At 35.5% G+C, this 24,289-nt stretch overlaps 1 long non-coding RNA gene across 1 annotated transcript in view; it reads right to left on the reverse strand.

Annotated features, from left to right (window-relative positions):
* Positions 1-335: 335 nt before the first annotated feature.
* The window catches only part of LOC117321969, a 47,949-nt gene continuing 23,995 nt past the window's right edge, over positions 336-24,289 (reverse strand). Inside the window, exons 2-3 of the long non-coding RNA XR_004531439.1 lie at positions 7,015-7,263; positions 336-3,107 (exon numbers count right to left, since the gene is read on the reverse strand). This is a non-coding gene — a long non-coding RNA (uncharacterized LOC117321969). The remainder of the gene's footprint in view (positions 3,108-7,014; positions 7,264-24,289) is intronic.

The following is a 24,289-nucleotide window of genomic DNA, read 5'->3' on the forward strand; positions in this document are numbered from 1 at the left end:
TATTTTTGTACTATCCTTAGTAATTAGAATTCAATTGTTTTATTTGAACTCATTGATCTTTCATTTAAAATATTTTACTGATATGCCTGGACTAATATGTATAGCCATGAAACACAGGGACTTGGCACGAATTACCAACCCAATATATATAGGTATTATAGTATCATTTAATGCGTTTAGTATGGGTTATTCTTGCCAAGTCCCTGCGAAACGAAAAGCGATTGTGTACACGTATTCTGCTCTTCCTCGAATTTCTGAAGTATCTAAAGTTCTATGTTTTTTTTATTTAATATTACCACCGATATAAAGGGGGAAAAAACAAACAAACAAACAAGAAATGTTTATTGTATTTTTTATTATTATTTTCTTATAAGAAAATAAATATTACAGGCTGGTAGTACTGGTAGAACCATGTCCAATGTCACCTTCCAAACTTGTTTACGAGGCGAAATGCGAGTAGTTCAGTGCCAGCCCTACACACATCACGTGCCGTACTAACAAAACGCATGTAGAGTGTCTTCAAAGTTACAAACACTTCTAAAATACTGTAAACGTAGATATATTAGCAGAAAGTTATTTTAGCGGTAATGATAATTTAGCGGTAATATTATTTTTGCGGTAATCTTATTTTAGCGATATTTGCGCTCAAGCTATTTCGTTAATTTATTATTGTATTGCGGCTGTACCAATTCAGCATTACATCCACCTACTTTACGCTAAATATAGACGTTTACAGTATACATATTTACACGTATAAATTCTATATGTGAAATATTTCTTCACGTATTTACACGTGTAAATTCTATATGTGAAATGTTTCTACACATCTTAAACGTGTAAAGTGATTTCCCACAAGACTTGTTTAGGAAACACAAGTGATCTATGTTCTTCATTATCAAACCGGACAATGCCTCTATCTGTGTAGTGTTAAGTATACAGACACAATCGTTTCAATCTAACTTATGATTGCTTTGAAATAACAGATCTGTTCAATGAAGCACGCGAACACTGATTTTCTACTCCCAACAGTAAACACTCATCTAACCTATCCGTGGTTGAGGGCGAACTAAAGGGGGGTAACTTAACATTAAAGTTTTGATGTTAAACACATTTTATTTTTCTGGGATTGAAAATTCCGGATACGTTTTTTTCCCGGAAACTAAATTCGGAATCAGAAATTTTATTTCGAAACTAAGAAATAATCGAATATACATCATTCAACAACTACAATAATCTTCTTCCCTGTATAAATAAAGATATTTTCTGAAACAGGGCTCCTTTGTAAAGTCTTTATTACAGGTGTTATAGGCAATTGAATGAATCTAAAGCGTCAATCGCTAAAGGAATCGGAAACCAATGCATATTTTTATCTTCATACAAACCCCAGCTGTATCGGCCATAACTTAACCGCAATACTTTCTGAAATATAATCCTACTCAATACATCAGTAAAGACAAACTATTAAGAAGTAACAGTATCCTTTATGAAGGAGCGATAAGCTCATTCGATGTCGCCATGGAGACGAATGACGCATGAACTCAATGATTGGTATCTTTGCATGAAGTCGTCCTGACTGTCACCCTTTTTTGTAGTTTACGATGAAATACAGATAGATAATATTCGAATCATTACTGATTGTACTCAATAAACATGTGTTCCCTGTTGTTATCGCCATTTTTATATAAATTTAAATAAATGCAGAGAACTCTTTTGTGTGGAAGGGAGAAAGATATATGATAAAGTATTTGGGTAAACAAGATATACACAAAAAGAAAAAAAACGGAGATGCACTTACCTAGAATTAGAAGATATCTACACCATTCTTTATCATGCGATTATCAGTCTTATGCTAGATACTAAACCGGAAAAAGGACCGACATTTTGATTATATTGATTCAAAATTCTCACTTAAGTATGCTGTGTGCGCGGGTGAAACAGAGTGAAATGACCTTATAATACTCTGAAAATCGATATCTACCATATTCAGAGTTAAATAAAAGCACGTTCATAAGGAATAAAGCATGCTGGAAATCATAAATGATAGACACTTTCATAATTTATTGACCTCTAGACATCCTGTAAAAGCCATTAAATATTCTTCGATGATGACTATAAAGCCCCATTTGGTCAAACTTCTGTCATTAATCAAGACCCCGGTAACCACTTATTCATAGTAAATGTCTCTTTAACAGTTGTTTCCGCCATTAAGAGAAGCACAAAGCGTTATCATTGGAAGTATCCATATGTTCCATGCAGAATCTCATCCGCAAATAACTTTATTACCTTCAGCGAACAGAAGAGTTCCGTAGAACATAAGGCATAGCAACACCATCTCAAGATCGACGAAAATAGCAAGACGTGGTTGAGGCGAGGAAAATAAATTGATGTTTGACACAAGATAGCCCTGGTCCTCAAATGTTAAGCAAAAACTCCGAATGTAATACGAATGTAACTACATTTTCAAGGTAAACTCTTGTCTGTTCTGTGGATCGAATACAGCAACACAAGTAAGATCGTTTCCTTTGGTCTATCATTCACACGGAAAGCGCATAACATGTATATAGCCTGTTTGATCCGTTTTAGCTTGTATTGCAAGATTTAGTGCAAGCATACACTTATGATTCTTTTGGTATACGTATATACACAACATTGATGTTTTGATATGGATTTGTGTACACTAAATCCAGCGAATCCTTCACGGTCATCAGAAGAGTTCAGCTTTTCTTTCCACTAGATCCTGAACTTTCGGGAGTAGGTTTGTTATGATATTAGATAAACAAATTTGCCTTAAAACTTTAAAATTTCAATTAACAAACAAAACCCCTAATATTTACCAAAAATAATACATATGAGCAATTTATCACGAAAAATGTCTATTTTGAACAACATAAATGTTTGATATGTCTCCTAAACAGACTTGCACATTCGTTAGGTCTACTGTTATATAATTTTGAGATGACCCCTATAGGCACTTAAGTGTGACATTACAAGGTTCCATGAGACGTTGATTCAAACAATCCTATGATCCAGACCTGTCAATCCCCGGATGTTAGTATTCATCATATGAGTAGTTACGGAATAAATCCAAAATGTCATCGTAACTCGGTCTGTAAAAAAAACAAAAACAGAGCAATATTATTTCTTATACTCTCTTTGTACTCAAATTAAACATTCTTTGTGTTGATGGTAGCAGACTTGAAGAGAATATTTGCGGCAAACAAGCATTTAACATCTAAATCCGACGTTCTTAATCTTTACATCGGGGATTAAGTATACATTTTGTGTATGTCTTCTTTTCTGACCATAATCCCCTTTATCAATGGTAGCAGATCCAATTCCAATTGATACTGTGTCACGTGGTATTCATGAAGGTGTTTTTTATCTTTACATATACCTTTGCTTTCTGATATCTTGAAAAATACTGTATTGTTGCTAAATTTCATTGGGTATTAAATTTCGTGCAGCACCGCATTGTAAACATTTTGCAGCAAAAACTTACATACATTTGTTTCTATGTAGATTTATTCGCTGAATATTTTTTTCGTGATATATTCAATGACTATAGAAATAGTGAATTTAAATATCACGTGAATGTTATCAACTATACAGTACTTGATAAAGTAGAAAACATCAAGATTTGGTAAACAATAGTGTGCCTAAAACGCTGTGAATGATATTTTTTCCTAATTGGATAAAGAGCTTGTGCTTGTGTAAAACTGCTAACCACCATGAACGTGTCTAGTGGGGACTTGTGTCGACAGTCTGACAATTAGCTTTAATCATTACCTGCAATGTAGACATGCTAATTAATCAAACAAACAAAAAACAACAAAAAATAAAATAAAAACAGGCGTGAGAGTACCTATAGGAACGCTGCGGCCTTGGTATTACAAAGCGGCCATGACCTTTTGCTTTGAAAGAGACCACATTTTAAAAGAAATCTTTCTATGATTTGTATGTGACTACAAACGGCCAGGATATTTTCCTATTTTTTATTCAATACGTTTGAAAAATTAAGGTATAGAGGTGACAACAGCTCTCCGTACAAAGACACTTAAGTGATAATTTATGGATGCATGCATTTGGAGCGTGATATTTAGCATCGCTATGATATATTGCTTTGAATGCTATGACTCTAGTCAAAGAGAAAAAAATATCGGTAGGCTAGAAAATTAATTATCCAATACGGCCTTGACAGTGTCAACTTTTCTTCCCAGATTTGCCCTCAGGGTGCTTGACACAATAGGGACGACACAATGGCGACATCGATCCCTCAGCAACCTCTGTGTTGACTGTATCCAGCAATATCAGACGAATACATGAAATCATCGGCAAACAATGTATATTGATAAAGGAAAATGCCTCTGTAACAATCGCTAAAGGTTAGCTGTGTTCATTTATGTGTAAAAAGTAGCACTTGTCTTGTCGAGACTCGTAATTAATTCATAACATATTTTGTAGACATCCGGCCTTGTCTTTGCAGTTTTTTCAGGAAACATATCTACCAATGACATATGTTGAAAGAAGAGCAGCGCTTGACATTTTGGTTTACATAGGCGTAGACTGTTTTGTTGATGTTATGAGAATCCCACAATTTTTTGTAATCTCTAATCTTGTATAATTGTATAAAATATTTGAATTACGAATTTAAGAGAAAAAGAATATTCCAACGAAGAAAAGCCAGTCGAGAATCCTACCAGATTAGTGATGACGATAACACCACAAGAAGTTCTTGTCGTATCATAATCCGTAGTGTCGGATACGGAAGTCAGGCATCTTATCTTAAACTCGACAAAATCCTATTTGTTAGATGGGGATTTCCGGATGTTCCACGGCGCGCCCATATGAATAATACATAATACATTTGTTATCCATTGATGAAGATTATTTTGTTTGGTATCAAGAGTCGCCCTCTGTGTGATTAATATTGGCGTAAATCTTTTCTTTCTTTTTTTAGGGGGGGGAGATGCCATTTCATTGTACTTGAATTCACAGGTACTTGGATCGATTGCCTTTCCGTGCAGAAACAATATAATCGATTTTACTGCTACTGGCACTAACGTATGTACATGTATATCCATTTTGAATAAAAGGTACCCGTCTTCTCCATCTTTCGACATGAAGTAATTAAAGTTAGAATGAAACATTGAAAACCAAGAATCCTCTACAATAAACGTTGTATAATCTAGCATTTTCTAGAACAGACTATAATCTTGTTATTATTCGGCATTGTTAAGAACAGACTATAAACGAAGTATTATTTGGCATTGTCTAGGACAGACTATATACGTGGTATAATTTGGCATTTTCAAGAACAGACTATAAACGTGGTATAATTTGGTATTGTCTAGGACAGACTATACACATGGTATAATTTGGCGTTGTCTAGGAAAGACTATAAATATGGTATTATTTAGCATTGTCAAGAATAGACGATAATTTATAATTTGGTATTGTCTAGGACAGACTATACACATGGTATAATTTGGTATTGTCTAGGACAGACTATAAACGTGGTATAATTTGGTATTGTCTAGGACAGACTATACACATGGTATAATTTGGTATTGTCTAGGACAGACTATACACATGGTATAATTTGGTATTGTCTAGGACAGCCTTTAAACGTGGTTTAATTTGATATTGTCAAGAATGCACGATAACGTGGTATACTTTGATATTGTCTAGAACAAACTTGACGAAAGGCGGGGAAAATGTTGATGCCAATAATTCGGCCAAATTTATATAGCAAATAATATTAGATAAAACCCCTAAGATTACTTATAGATTACTGGTTTATTCATCGCCTTTTACGTCATGCATTTTGGGTACAGCGGACTTCATCTGTCGTTCTCTGTATCTCAGAGTGTGAATCACAGACTAATTTCAAACCAGGATATGTCATTACATTTGTTGTTAATGATTGTAAGCATGTAGCGAAATTTATTGTCATACAATCCTATGTGTTCACAGTAACTCCATTTTCGAACTGTAGCCGACACAATGTGCAACATTAGAGATACATCGCAGCGGGGGCAAAGGAAGATTATTCTGGCGTAATGTAGCACATTAAGACACTCTTATTAATTTTCAATGGCATAAAATGGACATTAAGCGCGGCGGCATTACTTCGTAGTGAAAGCCCTGCTAATTAATATCGATTAAGGTTAAGGTATTTGTTGAAAAGAGAAATATTTCGCGCTCTCGATTCCTATTCTATAAAACATAAAAAGCATTAGTTATCAGAATGTCATTGTTCCATAAACCCACATTCGTGGAGACATATATAACAAAGGGATAGGTAATCCATTGTGATTACGCTAGGCGATGACATGCGTCAACGTAAGAAATGAAGATGCGTATAGGCTTCACTGTGATGCGTTAATGTTTTAGATAAAACGATGCGGTGAATTTAGTTTGTTCATAACGATTTGTTTCAGATACCATCTTATTGTAATGATGTGGAAATACAGACAAATTAAAAGATAAACAAGTGTGGCAGCTGCTTTCTTTCAGCAAAAACACTTGTTTATTTTACTTTTGTTTATTTCAAAATGTTTGGTAACATATGAAAAAATATTAATGAGTTCCAGAAACAGAGGTAAGCGCTTTTTCGTGTACCAAGCAATAACTAAACGCGTGATTTTACGACACTAAAAGTTACCAAAGCCTTTGTTAAACAGGTCACTGACATATCATGTTCTCATCATGGTCGTATGAGGACTGGTGTCAATGGGCAAACGAAAAAAAAAAACAAAAAAAAAACAGCGGAGCATGCTGTTATATCAAGTAACTTATCATTATTCTTTTTCAAAATCAACAAATACAAAAGCAAAAATCAATAAAACAATGTGAAAATACGAACAAAATAAAGATTTGCATGGAGTCAATTGAAAATGTACAAAGAGAATAAGACCATGTGTTCCGCAATGATAAGTTTAAGGTAAGCAAAGTAAAGAAAAAAAAACAACAAAACGAAACAAAAACAAACAAACAATTAATACATATACTTACTTTTCTATACTACTGTCGTATGATGATATCACAGGCGAATCTCGTTTTCCGTATCTGAATGGAAGTCTTCCCCTTTTACCAAACCGGAAGGGCAGTTTGACCTTGAACCTCCAACACTCACAGGATGAAATTGAGTAACCCTGAGTACACAGGGTGGAACATTCGATACTCCTCGCGGCTGTGTGTCCACATAAACAAAACAATAGTGCCACTACACATAAGCTCTGTAACGTATTCATGTTGATCTCCCTGTAAATGTAAGAGGAAAATATATTAGCAAATAGAAACGATCTCACGCTGATATATCTTTGCATCAAATATTCAGTTACGATATTTAAAAAACAGTCAAAGAAACTTGTTGAATTAATTGCTGAAATGAAACTGGACCGTGCCAGTTGACTACTGGTAACCGCAGAGATAAAAAGATACCTCCTCAGATGCCCGTTGTGTTTGGTTCCCAAATGTCAAATGTCCAATGCAGTTCAATATATTGTTCACTTTTGTAAATATACATAAAGCATTCTTTGAATACTGACCCGTTGGTAAAATTACGTGTTTTTATAGGGAGGATGTCTAAAGATGACCTTGACATGTACCAAAAGTAAATCACAGTAATAATTATTATGACCTTATCGAACACTGTTTTAGGCCTAACTGTAAATATAAATTCTCCCTAAATAGCTAGTTTAGAATCGTTCCTATATACATTTACGTAAATTTTGTTGTACGGATTTATTTTTCTGGTAATGACAGCTCCATGTATAATCCTATATTCTGCCTGGGGCTTTCTTATTAGGTATGTCAGATTCACGGTTCTGTCCATGGCAAGTAAACACCCACGGTAAAGATGGATATTGTACGAGGATGAGCTCATCGTGTCAAGTTTCAATTTATTTTCATTTAATACTCATTCCACAAGGTATATTGCTGTTGAACATCTAACTATATAAAGACTGTACCAGGTTACAAACGAAATCCAATACCGTACAGGAAGATATAGACAATTCTGCCGGTCACATTCTTGTTTATCTTGGTTTAAGCGTCGTAAGACAGTCGTGTAGGTGTTTGGTAGTTCTGAGGTCACATATACATATTGTCTGGGGGAAAAAAACGTTTTGCTTGTTGGAATTAATACATGCATGTCAATATATAAATGCTTATGGATTTTCGAAAACGTATAACATACTTTGTATTAAAGCAATCTGTCAGGAAGCAATTTCTAGATTACTTCCAGGAATTTCCAACACATTCAGTGAATATTCTTTTAAAAAGCCACGAGTACACCACTACATGAACATATCATAACAATATTTTTGAAGGTGCAAAATATTATTGATGTCGCTATTATTGACAACGCAATATCAATACATATTTTGTACAAAAAATATAAGGGTCTATTTCGCCAATCACAGACACTTACACAAAGTATTGCAAGGCTTTAAAAAGCAAGTTCTCATTCATATAACTGTTTCTTTGATCACCGTACTTATTCTCAAATAAGCCCCTTCCCTGTGTTAAAGATAAGTATTAAAACTGCGGGAGGGCTTATTGTGAACCACATTGAGCTTACTATTTTTAAATAAATGATTCTTGAAATATGAGTAAGGGATACTTATTTGTGAACAAGGACTTATTTGCTGATAAAACACGGTATATATACAGTTTAAGACACAACGACGGGAAACAATAAAATAAGTACAATGTACACGTGTCCTCAAATCTGGTTATGAAACTCCAAACCGGAACCGTAGGGTTGCGGTAGGAAGTAATCAATTTACATTAAGTAATTACAAAAGACAAACATCAGCCTCGATGACCGTTGTCCGGTGTCCTTCCACATGCTACGGATATAGATATATAGCTGATGAGATATTTTCACGACAAGCTTCCGAAATAGGTCATTGACCGACAAGTTATGTTATTGACAGCCACCGAAGCTTCCGAAGTAGGTCAGTTGGAAATGTTTATTACACATCCGCAATAATGAACAATGCATGTTTTGTCTAATCAAATATTATTGAATATTAATAAAAGGCAATGAAAGAAATGATAACTGATACAATCTACAAGATAAATAGCGATTGTGTGGAAACAATTGATTTTGCTGGAAACTAGGTCACAAGAAGCCATCAACCCAACGTCCGATTTCTGTATGAATGTTGTGTAATGATTGCAGTATAAGGCACGTGGTTGTTTGCACGTGCCTCTCCTACCTATTGTTTTTATATCTACTACTTATGTTGATCATGTGTTCATGAGTCCCTTGATTCGAAAGATATACAAATACATCGAAGGGCTTTTTCGTAATCTGATTTTCTATTTGTTTGGAATCGAAAAATACCAATGTTGCTTTAATACTATTATTCGAATTAATTGTTGGGTATTAAGTAATAACACCACTGTAAAAAATGTCTGAACACCTTCATTTATATTATTAATAATTACCTCTTTAATGTAAGCAATAAAGTTTACACACAGTACATTTTGTATTATAATGTTCCAGACTTAAATCCTTACCGCATTTTGTCAATGCTGTTAATATTGACAATAATTTGGGGGGAAAAGTGTTATGACGACGACAACGACAGAGCAGGCGAGCAGGGTCATGATAAATAGAAATAGAAAAAAAAAGAACATTGGGAGGGGAAATAATTCCACCTTATACATATGCAACATGAAGGCTTCCATTATAGAGCGTCACTTACAATGTATCACAGAACAAACGCGCCTGTCGAACATTGGCTGGGAATCTAATAAACAAATCGGACACAATTTCCTGCGGACAGAGAAATTTAATTCTACGGCTGGGCGTATAAGGTTGAAAAGCCCCGGCGGGTCATACACCGTTTGTTGTGTCGTGGGAAGTTAGGATAGAATCTAGACGAGGTGACAATCATATTATATGTAGCACTTATACTTATAAAGCTTACGTCTTCTACGGTTTTGTTTGAAATTAATGGATTTATTGTATTCGCTAGAAACGGAAGTTGGATAGACCCCTACTTATGGCAGTAATCAGTGCGATAATATATTTTAATCTTGTTCGAACCTCAACATGCTTTTTAATGTTACGATAGGGTTGAAGAGGTAGAAAGTTATGTAGAAGCACTACTTAAAATGTATGATATCCTATTTCATTTACCTAAACGCACTAACATTAAAATATTTATGTAATAATCGACGGGTTTCGACTTTACTTTTGATGTAATTAAACTTGGATCAATGCAATTAAAATCCAGCAATACACCAATTAGCATAAATTGCGAATTGAAGATGCATTTTATTTCTTATTGAACATGCTATAACAATTATAGTGATTACGTCATTATTATAAAACACAACTTAATACAGATAACTATTGTACAATTAATTGCTTAATTTTTACATTCAATAGATACTATTTTTGTGATGACACCACTACAGACATTTGGTTTTTGGCATTTTATTATAATAATGTTGTCAAAAAATTCAAATTATTTCATATCTAATGCTAGGAAAGTAATGATTCATGTGCGAGAAAGAGCGATTTGATTTTTTAATCATAACTTATATACAATATAGACAAGATCAATCGGACTTTCTATTCCCTAAATATTGTGTACACCGTAAAGGGTGTTTTAATGGCAAACACAAAAACAAAAAAACCAAACAAACAAAATCTCAAAAAATGTTTTCGTGAACGTTATGAAATGGAGTATAATCGATTTTCTGATGTGTCTATTTTCGCGACTTTATTTATATAACAATAGATAGTATTTCTCGTAAACAGCAGTCTGTACGTCATAATTATGAATAATTATAATACTCTAATATTCTTTACATATGAGACAATACAAGAAGTCTAGTGGTTAAGCTTGTGCCCTTGGCTGACAACACCACTTCAAACAAATATTTATAAGTGGTTTGAATAAATCTTAAATATGGCTGTCTGTTGGCTTTCAGCCACATTATTACTTATGCTACTGCCTAGACATTTCAATATAAGAGAATGTTCTTTTTAATATGTATTCTTCAAAGTTCTTTGGCTTGAAAATGGAACGCAGTTGTTTTTTTTATATCAATATCATTCACGATATAGAAGCCATAATTCTCTAGCGTTGGTGATATCCAATATTTTGATATCTTTCTTTGTAAATATCATCATTAGTTTGGTTATTTTGGCGATTTCTTTTCAGTATTCCTTCGTCGCTGTTGCTGTAAGGTATACCATTATAGAGTCTCCTGTCTAATCTTTATACAAGGACAATATAATCTCATTGTTAGATAAAACGAATATCTAAACGTAGATACAACCACATGTATTTATATTAATCTCTGTTTATTGACAAGTTCTAAGGGAATATTGGTATAAGAGTTATGGGGAGAAGCCTTGTCCGAAGTCCTAGCCGTATGAATCGGACTGTACCAGACAAACTTAATCTTTGTATTATAACCATATTGTAGAAACTGTGCCGCCAGGTCACTAAAATGCGGGTATATTGGATATGCCAAATTGTCACATACAGGATGGTTATATAAACCTTTGATATCAATAACTATTGCAGTAATCCGGCTATAATACTTAATTACAATCTTACTTCCACCATAATTTTTTTCTTATTTCTATCTATTTCTTTTACACCAAAACGAATAAATCATGTTCTGCAGTGACTTTAAATCTCATTGTGGTACTTATTCAATAATGGATTCTCCCATGCTAGATATGTTTCAACTGCATCTAGGACAATGGAAAAAGATTCCTCCAAGAACAATCACGGTACAGATATGGCACAATCAACATGAAATTAATTCGAATGGTTTTTGGCCCCCTTTCATTGAAACAGTTATATGACTCCGTTTTACATTGTTTACTGAACGTGGATTGCATGCATGACTAATTCATATTTAAATGTGCTACTGATTTAGAATGCATTTGTAAAGTGTATGCATTCATATTTATGTATCAGGTTTTATTAGAAAGGTGTATAGATAATGAGAATTTCTTGTATGATCATCAAACTCGCTTTTCACTTCATCTAAGTGTATGCATTGTAATTTTTAGACGGAATCAGTTTCAATTAATCACGAAGAAGAGGCGTTTACTTGGGGTTTGCATGGGAAATTCTCCCAGTTGACGTAAACGCACACTGACAGTCCAGATGACAGCCTTTAGTGCCGAAAAAATCTGCTTACTCAGCACATGAATAGTTAGAATTGACATCAGAAAGGTGAAGTACACATATATCCCAACATCTTGCCATCGTTGACCCCAGTTTGTCTCACAAACGTTAACCTATTTACAGAAAATTCTATTTCTAAAATTTCACAAAGGGAATTATTACATGATTGAAGGGCGTAAAATTTCCTAACACGATATTTCGAATAATGATTTCACACCGACAAACTTCCAAAGATTCCTGAAATGGTATTTGTTGCATATACTATTTTATAAATCAGACTTGAAAAATGAATATAATTTAAATAACCTAACTGAAAACAATAACATTAACTTCCGAAATGATAATTTAGACACAAAAAGGAGTCCCTTACCTTATTTACTTACATTACACTGTTAAGTATGACATTGAAATGCGTGATTAGTTTCCCACAGACACGGAAATTGATTGCTTAATGTTTGTCACAACAAGTAACTGCTACCAAAAATCTACCACTGTTTACAATACAGTAAAACTTGAATCGAATACATTGGATGAGTCAAATGTTTCGTTCGGTCCCGATTGTATCTAATTAGACATTTAAACGTTTTCCTTTGACATATACATGCCCATCGAGTTCATTATTTCATTGTTCTAAATCACAGTTGTTCATAATATGCACTCGTATTTGATCATCACAGAAGAAAACGGCAAAAAGATGTAGAGAGCCCAATTATTGTCTTAATATTTGAATGAAAACTATCATTAAAGACTATTTATCTGTTCGATCCGTGCTCTACAAATGTTCTCAAATGTACCCACCTAGCGAAAACGTCAGTATCACCATTATAAAGGAAACCCCGATACCCACACAATGGAAACTTCGAACAGGGATAATGCACAATAAGAATTAACTATAGTGACATTTCTCTGAAAAAAGACAGACAGGAATTCGGAAAGAACAGTGTACAAAAAGAAGTTTGACATTCAAGAAAACACGTCGGAAATCTTACGTTTGTATACTGAGTATGTCTTTCTTTATCAAGGGCACTCAGCCAAAAAAGCAACGAAACGCATTCATTCGGGGCAGTTCATCTGAAATGACTGTCAATAATCAATATCTAATTGGTGTTCATTTCCACCTATCTTAGTTGTCATAATATTATAAACACAATAACTTGACAAAGTATCATATTATCTGAACGACACAATGTCTGGAACGCGTCGTAATCCGATACGAAATTGACGGTTATGTCCAATAGTCATATATGTCCAGCTCTCTGAGCGTCGGCGGCGCCGCCACCAGGGAATTCTCTGACGGGAAAGGTGACAGGGAAGGCTTGATATGCACTTAATACTGTGTTGGCGTAAAGGAGATTGATAGGTAGTTATGTAGATCTATTTTCTTTAGTTTCTCATATTCCAGTATATCTGACAAAATATACCACAGCGCAAACACACGAAACGAAAGTAGTCCATAACTTGAAAACAAAATGGACATTTATCTCCGCATCTATACATACGGATAAAGGGAAAAATACTCTCATCTTTACTACGCTTTTTGAATATGTGAAAGTCGAAGACTGTATATTATTATTCTTGTGCATAACACGATTTGACAGAAGATTTCCTATGGCTAATTTGATTAAGAGGTAGATGGCATCGTTCAACAGCATGAAGTAAAAGTTGACCATGCCTGAGTGTAGCACCTTTGTAATATTTGAGGGCCGATATTGACATAGGTTAGGTCTCCCTGACTAAAACCCAATCGGATAACCAGCAAAGGTATTACTTTTGCACAGTAAAGGATTTGAATTTACGATTGACTCTCCTCGAATATTAACGCGGAAATACACCTCACGCGAAATATAAGTAATTTACAGTACCGAGCGCAGAAAAAGGCTGGATTTCTAGTTTTGATTGTTGAACGCTCTATCAGCACATATAAGACCATTCGGTCAAGAGCCGTTTATAGTACCAGCCCACTGAAATGCCATGTAACAGTAACATTGGCGTGGCATTTCCCCAATACTCTAGACTGAATTGATATATATTTAATCAATCATACACAGATCTATGTAACAGCCAAAGAACAGATCCAATTATGATGTACACAGTAAATTAAAATCCTTTTAGTGAGAATATCTTGTATTGCGTCATTGGGAAATGAATTGCAAAGAGCCTTTCCATTTACCACTTACCAACTGTCATGTTTATTCATGTAAAAAAGTTTTTTGTCTGGTTTTACGTCCCCGCAACAGCCAGGGTCATATGAGGACAGCTGTCTACTGGGGAGGCACCAACAGCCAGGGTCATATGAGGACAAGTGTCTACAGGGGAGGCACCAACAGTCAGGGTCATATGAGTAAAAGTGTCTACGGGGGAGGCAACAGCAGTCAGGGTCATATGAGGACAGCTGTCTACTGGGGAGGCACCAACAGTAAGGGTCATATGAGGACAGCTGTCTACTGGGGAGGCACCAACAGTCAGGGTCATATGAGTACAAGTATCTACGGGGGAGGCACCAACAGCCAGGGTCATATGAGGACAGCTGTCTACTGGGGAGGCACCAACAGTAAGGGTCATATGAGGACAAGTGTCTACTGGGGAGGCACCAACAGTCAGGGTCATATGAGGACAGGTGTCTACGGGGGAGGTACCAACAGTCAGGGTCATATGAGGACAAGTGTCTACTGGGGAGTCAACAACAGTCAGGGTCACATGAGGACAAGTGTCTACTGGGGAGGCACCAACAGTCAGGGTCACATGAGAACAACTGTCTACGGGGGAGGCAACAACAGTCAAGGTCACATGAGGACAAGTGTCTACTGGGGAGGCACCAACAGTCAGGGTCATATGAGAACAAGTGTCTACGGGGAGGCACCAACAACAAGGGTCAAATGGGGACAAGAGTCTACTGGGGAGGTACCAACAGCCAGGGTCATATGAGGACAAGTGTCTGCTGGGGAGTCAACAACAGTCAAGGTCACATGAGAACAACTGTCTACTGGGGAGGCACCAACAGCCAGAGTCATATGAGTACAAGTATATACGGGGAGGCACCAACAACAAGGGTCAAATGGGGACACTATCTTCGGAGGATGCAACAACATTCAGGGTTATACAAGGAAATGTGAAAAGATACATGTACCAGGTGCTGCTATGGCGGAAACACAGTAGGCTTGGTATCTTTAATGACCTTTAAACTAGACGAAACAGCTGAAAATCCCCAATTCTGAAGAGTTCTCTCTTTAAGTAACCCCAGAACAACACTTAGTACGACAAAATACATCAGGATAATCTAATGATCATTGAAGAGAAGTCATCTGTGTAGCCACCCCGATCCTGCATGATGACCCAAAGATTAGTCGCCTCTTACGATATCTAATGAGATGCAAGTAGGAATGCCCTTTCAAAGACTTTTCAAAGAGCAAAGATAATCTTGTATAGCAATGTTGCCCGAGGGGTAGGTTAGTCAATAATATTCTGATGTGGGCTAGAGTCTGTACAGCGACACCATCATATTAGCATTTGGAACAGCTACATTAACGGTCTAGCCTCCGATTGATCGAAGTTCGGATGATGTTCTTTCTTCGAAGAAACACTGTTGTTTGATTTGGAATGCGCGTCCTGGGACCAATCGTTTGTCGTGTCATGATAGCTGGACTAAATAACAATCGATTTGAGTAGTGACATAATGTATATTCCAAGTACACATTGTGGACATGAACTATACAGATGCATTATACTGTTTTCTTTGACATTTAAATTTGTTTTGTAATGGAATAACAATTCCCCACACATGTGACATGTTAATGACAGCATTACAATTCACATACAATTTTTTTTGACAACTTTATACCTCATTTATATGAGAATTATTCTAGGTGCGCTATCTCATCGTCACACTAATCTGTATAAATTGGGTAATGCGCTAAAATTTTAGTACGCCAAAATAAATACACGTACAGTATTTCAACCGTTTACCCTTAGATGTATAGCATTTGCTATTTATTTCGTTATTTCAGGGTGTTCATCTTAAATGAATATACATTTATATATAATTATCCCGCAACTGGAATCAGCATTTTCAGAATACACCCACCACATATATTTTTGCTGTGTTTGGAAGTGACGGAAAACAGCTGTATTTTAGAATCCTAGCACGTGCGTCAATTCGACTGACCTATTTCCAATTGAAACAGCGTTTAAATGGCGAACATATTTAGAACATGGTTGATACTGTTTCACTTAAAAATGCTTATTTTGATAACTGCTGCATGATAAATAGAATACATGATCAGTGTCTGAAAATATCAACCGTATTTTTGACTTGGGACAGAAAGACAAAAGTAGCTTGAAATGGCTCGCCATTTTTGTCTTTCTTTACAAAATATAGCTTATATTTTAAGACACTAACCATGTATTCTCTCTGTATATGGTATGACATTATTAGACAAAATGGATGTAGTCCCAGTCAAACAAGACATTAAATAATCTAGGATCCATGACGACGGATCTAACGCCAATGTGAATTGATATAGATCCTAACTAGTAAGCAGTAAGTTTTATTTCAAGCTGTGTCTAATATCACATGATTTAGTCGCTACAGCAAAGTGGAATTTGGCAAAGTACCAACGTATTGACAAATTAAGAAGTTAAGTAAATTACCTCAGAGTGTAATAAGGTGATGTTTACGAAATATTCATTTGTGTCGGTCAATGAACTTCACCATTTAGTGCCAACATCTAGTAATTAAAGATAGACTGTTATGCCAGTTATATGCAAATGGGTGTTATTTAAATAGAAGGATTGAATATTCCATTATGGATCTCTTGAGTGTGATGAATTGAGTTGATCTGGAGAAAAAAAAATCTGCATAAACTGTTTACTGTAACACAAACTCAATTCACCGCCCCCATGAAATGAGAAAAATATATATTAAATCTTCAAATGAGATTTTGACGGGTTTTTATGTTGGGAATACAAGATATTTTGATATAAGTAAAATCCTTTAGGATGTCGGTGAGATCTTCCTTAATTTTATTTACGTAGGCAGGCTGGGATTATACGTGGATGTATCGTAGCCAGGGGCTAGGTAGAGTCCCGGGACCTTGGCCCAAATCATCCTAAAGATGTTATCGAATTTTCCAGCGTCTTCACAGAGGATGCATATTTTCTTATTAAGCTAATGTCCACTTTGGAGACAGTTCTTCAAGGTTTGATCGGAGATTTAACACTGTCATGACAAGTTCCTTTTCCCGAGGATCTGTTTTAACCCATTACAGATATGGATTAATATAGTTTTGAAACACGTCTACGCTGGGGGTATAAAGAGATCTACCGGTCCTCCGGGCATTTCACTAATTCCTGTAATTCTGCAGGTGACAATTCTATATAACCATCTCCTTCCCTCGGGAGTTACAGCGGTAGCGACACACAATAAATAACTACCGTTACAGAACACTACACCAGCCCTGTTTAGTGGTATTGATCTATATTTTATCACTTGAAAAAACAACACTTCCTATGAAATTACTTACATAGAAATAAGTGATAATTTAGCTTCAGTAAACTTCGACTGACTAGCTAATGAAAACCTTTTAGCCAGTTTCTTCTTTTTTTTTTTTTTATTCTTTTTTTTTCTAACACTTTCTTTGTTTATTAAATCATACATATATATGGGATTAACACTGAAACATTCACGAAATCGCCTAGTTCTTTGTAGAATGAAATGTCAATGCATTTATCTTCATTTCGTGTATGTTTAGTTTAAACATATTTATTTGCCACGAATAGACAAGAGGATTGGTAACAAACTGTGACACCATTATCAACGCCCTCTCCTCCAATATAAACATTACCAGATCTACAATAGACCGAGTGTCTAGCAAGAAGTGTATCGTTCCACAACAGAACAAAGAAAAGAAAGAACTATAGTAAGAAAAAGTCCAAAATAAAAATAGAGAAGAAAATATTAGATGGGGACATATACATATATACATATAATATCTTTGAACAGCAGTGAACATTTGAATTTCACTGTATTAGAATAAAGAATAGGAAGACGACAGCTACTTAGAAAGAAGAGAAGAGATGAGATCCTAAATTTACCTAAACCATTGGTCACCTTATTAAGAATTAGGCTAATGGCTGAAGTATTCGCTTCCGGATTCAGAAAGGAATCAGTTACCTCCAGATTAAAGAAACTCATTGAGGTTCATGGATCATTGGTCTCCGGGTAGCTTTGCATATATATAAATAACAAACAAAAAAATGGATAGACTATTTCTTAAATCCTGGCGCCATTGAGAGTTAGAAAGCACTTTATATTAAAATACAATATATATTACGAGATTATTTACACTGTCTAGCACCGCCGCCTATCTACAATTTAGGAGTTTAATGAAGCCCCCAAGGAGTTTTTCTCCTTCCTATACATGTTTGTCGCGAGAGACTACACAGAATTAAGTATTCATGGTGTATGCAAACCTAGAAAAACTAATATATTTTTATAACCACTTTGTCAATGATATTTTGTTTTAATTGAAATTAAAGTCGTTGCCTAGACTTGTGTGCTTCTGTGTATTAATTATTGGTTTTCTAAAACCTCGTTAATTTAGAATGCACGCAATCTGAAACAGTGTTCCCTTCGCTCCATAAGTCAGCTTCTGAAGGCGGCGTTAGGGAGTAGGCGAAAGAAGACCTAAACAATGTATAGTTCGGTACATTTGTTCATCCGCAGTGTCCATCATTCTCCTCTCCCTGTAGTTTAGATCAAACGTAAAGCGTTGTTGCAGTTTGAAATAAAGAGAGAAAAGAGCATTTTCTTACCATAAACTAGGACCGCATACTTATTATCTTATACAAAACCCCATCAATGAACTGCCAGTACCATTCAAATACGTCGATTTCATCCATTTAGACGCGGTGACTTAACAGCCCGCTGCTAATATAAACTTACGAACGTGTAATTCTTTTGTATGGAGATACGGGTCTTCAGTTTTCGCCACTTATGCCTCCTAATATCGAGTTCCTAGACTGTCGATAGACGGAGAGGAAGTTCTACTATAAATATCGAACAAATACCGTGTTATTAGGTACCGGATGTCTGTGTTGAAGGTCATCGGACTTAAATTGACCACTTGACCAAATCGACTATCAATAAATCTCACTACAGCATATGGCGTATATTGTAATACTATACCCACACAAGTACGCACCGTAGGAGATAATTGACCTATGTTTGATTAAGTACGCATGAAATTAGTACTTAAATATTGACCACTATGAGCAATCTCCGGAAATTTGGCTTCTCCGCAAAGTTAATGTCTGCTTCTAAATCACATAACCAAATGCATAATTTATGAATTTTGCCTGACTATTAAAATCTCTCTTCCGCTTTTCTCTTTTATATGTCAATGTGACCTTTATTCACTACAAACGTCACTTCCTCTACGCTCAGCACTGTAATGATGGGTGATACTTCGTTTTGTCGTTAATGCTTAAGTAGGCCTTGTATTCAACAGAACGGTAAATGGTTCGATTGTTCTTGAATTTCGAAATAGGAGGCAATTTAACATAATTGCATGTTCAGAAAGGACTTGTAAGGATTTGAAATGAATTCCCCGATATTGTATGGTCTATTTGAACGGGACTGTTTACATTCAACATATTAAATAATTCTCTTGTTTCTGGACAGATGTGTTACGGTTCACGTGCTGTCCCAGCGCCAATAAAGGACAATGCAATAGATCAGGATTATTAAATGGGTTTCTAAGTTGAGATTTTTTTTCTTATCAAAATCACGAGTTCGGCGAGTGGAAGAACCATGTTCCTTTCCGAGAAACTGCATTTGTGAACATCAAAAATCAGTTGTAATATCGGAAGAATACCTACGGGGTGCAGGTTTCCGATTTGAATAATATAACTAATCATCAACATTATAATAATAGCGAACATAAAAATGAATATAATTATCAGGTGCACAAGATATGATTTTCCGTCATTTTTTTCTAAATATTCTGTATATATTGTAATGGGAAAATATCTTCTAAGTACTAATATTAGTATGTGTACTCACTCGAATATGAAACTGCTCTTACATTATAGTAAGTGTAAATTTGAAGTAAGAACTGTATTTCTACGTATGTTCTACTGTGGTGGAACGATAACAAATCTCAGACCTGTCGTATTGTCCCATCGCTACTAAACATCAAGGCCTTCAACAAAGAAAATAAAATATCATAACATTTGATTAAAATGGTCATGCATGGCAATGTTTTGCCAATTCAAAGAACAAGGTTAGCTATTACTTTGATACGGATATCATAGAATTGATTAAAACATAGGCTCCGTTGCGATGAGAGTAAATTTCACACATGGTCACGAGAGGATATGATCGTTGGTTACAGATTTAGATTCGTACTCTCTGACATTCGTTCCATTTCATGAAATTAACCCCTAGCGATTGATGAGATGCGTGGGGAATGTACTTTAAATTTGTGTTACAAATTGCCGATGTGTATATGTTATTTAACTAAAAACATCAACAGCAGACACACAATCCCCAGTGAAGAAATCCGTAACGGATTCATCTCACTGAGCACCATTTTGAATAAAATTACTCAACATAAGAAAAATAGGTTGCCAAGTATCTTATGAATATTAAAGTTGTTGGGTTTTTTTAAAGAACGAATTTCGTATTCATCGAGATGTGGTGGACAGGATGACATCAACAATTCATCCATTTTTAAGTTGTGATTACTCTATTATAAGATGTGAAAGTTCTTACACTCGATACATGGTAAGTATAGGTGCCATTTATTTACAAAAAAAAAATATGAACGAATCGATTGCATGAAATTACGGTTGCTCAAATAATAATATATATTAAATATTTCATCCTATATATTTAAGATGCTAGCACTATTTTTCATATTAATTCTTAATCGGCCACATTACCGTTATTATTAACATTGAAAACATCCTGGCAGATTTAATAACAGACCGCTAAAAATATGCACAAAAACATCCCGTATATATTACGCGCGGAAACACATCGAGTGATTCCCGAAATAAACGCCCTGTATATATTACACGCGGAAAACACATAGAGTGATTCTCGAAATATATTACACGCGGAAAACAAGAGTGATTCCCGCAATAAACACCCCGTATATATTACACGCGAAAACATACCGAGTGATTCCCGAAATAAACACCCCGTATATATTACACGCGGAAAACACATCGAGTGATTCCCGAAATAAACACCCCGTATATATTACACGCGAAAACATATCGAGTGATTCCCGAAATAAACACCCCGTATATATTACACGCGAAAACATATCGAGTGATTCCCGAAATAAACACCCCGTATATATTACACGCGGAAAACACATAGAGTGATTCTCGAAATAAACACCCCGTATATATTACACGCGGAAAACACATAGAGTGATTCCCGAAATAAACACCCCGTATATATTATACGCGAGATTAAGTCACTGCTCCGGTTTGACCTGAGAGGGAGAACAATTTTGAATTTGGAAAAAAACAACTGCGGTCTATATATATGGCAGTCTCAGGGATAAATGACCGTCACCATCTCTATACTAGCAGAGGAAATCCTGCACCAATAATGAGTGTGGACCTTGGTGTATGGAGATCTGGAATGGGAACTTAATCAGTTAAAGTGCCACTGGGAAACAACTTCTGTTATGCCATTTAAAGTGCCACGGGGACGTTTAATTCGTGTTAAAACCAAGATGGCCAAACGCGTGTCAACAGATTTGTTACTCTGATTAGCCCATTTAAACTACAATTTGATCCGCGTTTATCTAACTGATACTCCAATTTCCAACTGTAACATTTTTTTCTTTGAATATGAAAATTATACAATATGCAGAAAAAGAAAAAAGAAAAAAAAGGATTACGAAAGCTAAATGCTGATGTTTCGTAACTTTTTTTTTATATATTGTAACAAATTATATGGAAGCAGATTATACACCAATAATAATTTTAGTATCTTCAGAAAAGTTCATGCATTGTTTTACTACATGTAATATAATATATTCTAGTACTATTATACTCTACAATATGTCAGGAGAGGGCGTTTATATCTTCTTTATTTCTTTGTTCATTTTGCGACAGTAAAATATGCTTCAGCTAAAAGGTCAGAGAAACAATAGGCATTGTTGGTAGAGCGTCCCTGTGTCCACACCTAAATCGTGTTGAAATGATTCTAGGTTCCTATACTAAACCCCTAGCTGCCCACCACCCATATGTTGTATGAGCATCACCTCTCCTTTTTACGAGTACTAAATGTAAATGTAAACTTTATTTATCTTACAACTATTATGAAACATGTTATACCAATTTATATTAATCAGGCATGCTGGCCCGGATGGAAGCGTTCAAGGGGTCTAACTGTAGGAGGAAAACGGGAGTACCTGGGGAAAACGCACGCGGTTGGGTTCGGTCAGATGACTCCATATCTTTTCACGTCCGATCGGGGAATCGAACCCCAGCCGCCTAAGTGAAAGGCAAGTGTGTTACCACTATGTCACCCGACCATCCACGAATACTTCAAAGAAGCTTCCTTTGGGAACTGGTTTGGGGACTTTATAAAATTAATGATGATGTGGCATACATTCACATAAACGTATTTGTGTCATGTATCAGAAAAAAAATATACGAAAAAAAAAGAAGAAGAAAAACTCGTACTGATGAGTTCAAAATGGTTCAAACAATATAAAAGTGATTTGCGTGACAAGTATATGTCTCATATGAATTGGATTTCGAAAATTCAGAAGCCATTCTTGTCTCTCAACTGTTTTTGTTCTCCCGTGAAACTTCATTTAATCTATTTCATTAAGGATTGCCAAAAAGAGTTCCAACTTTTATGTCTATATACTGACGAATCATTGTCTTTAAATAACATAAGATGAATGGACTTCATCAATCGCACGAAATCAATGACACTGTAGGGACAGTGCTAAGCTCTATGATGAAATGATGATGATGTAAACATTTTGTTTATCGTCAACTTTCTTTTTCTTGATGCTACAATTTTGATATCAATTTCCCCAACATACATGTTAAAGGTAGCCACCCATCCACTTGTCCGTTAGTGTTTGTATTTTTGTGTTTCAAGAACATGATGGGCGTGGTTGGGAAAAGGCCAAAATTTGTATTGTCCTCTTCAATGTTAAGTCAGTGTTCAGATTTCTTCTCCTTTTTATTAACAGAAGACCAGCACTATTTATTTTGGATGGTTGTACACGTAACAGGCTTGAGATCTGTATATGGTAGTTTGATATTTGTTGTTTTCGAGATTTAAAACAGTTTTTGCTTCCCTGTTAACAAAATAACCGCCTTTCGACATGACCTGAAATCCAAAGTGAATTTATTTTAGATATTTTAATGCGGCGTTCATCGATATGGTCGAGGGCCAAGCCAATGGTACATGCTTCGGCGGAAAACATGATTTTTTATTTGTTTGTTTTGAAAACTAGATCTTTTTTGTTGTGGCTTATGAATAAAGAATAGCGTTAAGTGCAAGGATAATCAAAGGGTCTGCCAATCACTCATTAAAATCACCGGATGATCATTTAACGTTGCGTTACCATTGACGACGCAGATATTGTGACATTTCAATGAAGGAGTACCAGGTGGACATTCATCAACGATACACGATCATCTTAACGAAATCCTAAAGCAACTAAAGGTGCATTAAGATAAATTCACATCGTGACTTTTTTGAAATAGCATCAATCCCTCTGGGGAAACAATTAGTTATCAGATCAGCCCTTCATTAGTAAAACCAAAACAAAAAAAATGTCCCCTAAATCAATTTTTAAATTACATGAATACACTAACGTTGACAAATTGGTGACACACGAAATTAACAAAACTTCAAAAAAGGCACGTGCTTGACAATTCCAAAGTGACAGCATTACAAACAGCATCATGTTAGATTTCAAATGATTCCAGTTCTGTTATCAAGGAGAGAGATGGACGTGCGTGTTGATGTCACCCGACATCCGGGACCTTGGTCACGTATCTTCTGCCTCTCGTCATGTGACGTCCGGAACAACACGAAACTTCGGGATTTGAGACAAAGCGTGACATCA

Source organism: Pecten maximus, chromosome 2 (genome assembly GCF_902652985.1).
Source record: "Pecten maximus chromosome 2, xPecMax1.1, whole genome shotgun sequence".
Lineage (NCBI taxonomy): Eukaryota > Metazoa > Mollusca > Bivalvia > Pectinida > Pectinidae > Pecten > Pecten maximus.